Below are 1,472 nucleotides of genomic sequence, written 5' to 3' on the forward strand. Positions count from 1 at the left end.
CCTCCCTGTGGCAGCCCCTCAAATATTGGAAGACTGCTATCATGTCTCCCCTGGTCCTTCTCTTTACTAGACTAGCCAAGCCCAGTTCCTGCAACCTAGCCAAGCCCAGTTCCTGCATGTAGGATTAGAACTAACCTGACCAACCGCCACATTCATTTTCCAACATTTTTGCAGTAAATGAAAGCAAACCCCACTCCCTTCCAGCACTGATGATGTTACCTAGTTGGGTAAAGAAATGTCTGCAAGAAAACAAACAGGGTCAGAAAGCACCAAGGACCCACAATCTTCCTCCTCCTCCTCTTCCTCTTCCTCCTCCTCCTCCTCCTCCTCTCCATACACCCTTCTAGCATTGATAATGTTACCTAGTTGGCTCCTCCTCCTCCTCCTCCTCCTCTCCACAAACTCTTCTAGCATTGATAATGTTACCTAGTTGGCTCATGAAACATTTCCAGGAAAACAACCAAGCTCAGAGAGCACCAAGGACCCCACAATTCTCCTCCTCCCTCTCTCCTTCACTCCACAAACCCCACTCCCTTCTAACACTGATGATGTTACCTAGTTGGGTAAAGAAATGTCTGCAAGAAAACAAACAGGGTCAGAAAGCACCAAGGACCCCACAATCTTCCTCCTCCTCCTCTTTCTCTTCTTCCTCCTCCTCCTCCTCCTCTCCACAAACCCTTCTAGCATTGATAATGTTACCTAGTTGGCTCCTCCTCCTCCTCCTTCTCCTCCTCCTCCTCCTCCTCCTCCTCTTCTCCACAAACCCTTCTAGCATTGATAATGTTACCTAGTTGGCTCATGAAACATCTCCAGGAAAACAACCAAGCTCAGAGAGCACCAAGGACCCCACAATTCTCCTCCTCCCTCTCTCCTTCACTCCACAAACCCCACTCCCTTCTAACACCGATGAGGTTTCCCAGTTGTGCTTTAAAATTGGGGCGGTGGGCTGTTAGGGGTTCGCAAGGCTTCAGGAGAGCCCCTAGCTAAGATTCTGTACAGTTTGGAGAACCCTCAAATCCCAATCCTGCCCACCCTCCACTCCCAGGACCCCCCACGTGGCCCATTTTGGATGCAGGTAAGTGTAAGGTACATATGAAGGTTTCGGGGGGGGAGGGCAAAAAACGGACCTCCCAGAAGTTCAGAAATGGGCCCGTTTCCAACTTCCAGACAGCCTCCGGAACCTGGGGAGCCGTTTTTTGCCCTCCTGGAGGCTTGAGAAAAACCTCCGGAGCATGGGGAGAGCAGAAATGACCCCGCTTCACCCTGGTGCAGGAGGCTGACTAGGCCACACCCACCATGGCCACACCCACCCAGCAACCAGAAAGACAACCGGTTGCTAAAAATTTTTGAAGCCCACCCCTGATTAAAATGTCTTCAGGAAAACAAGGTCAGAAAGACCCAAGGACTCCACAGTTCAGCCCTGAGCTATAAATAGCCTCTTCCATCCATTTTTGCAGTAAGTTCCAGACCAA

The sequence above is a fragment of the Pseudonaja textilis genome, chromosome 3, assembly GCF_049901715.1.
Source record: "Pseudonaja textilis isolate UNSWEBS1 chromosome 3, rPseTex1.2, whole genome shotgun sequence".
Classification (NCBI taxonomy): Eukaryota; Metazoa; Chordata; class Lepidosauria; order Squamata; family Elapidae; genus Pseudonaja; species Pseudonaja textilis.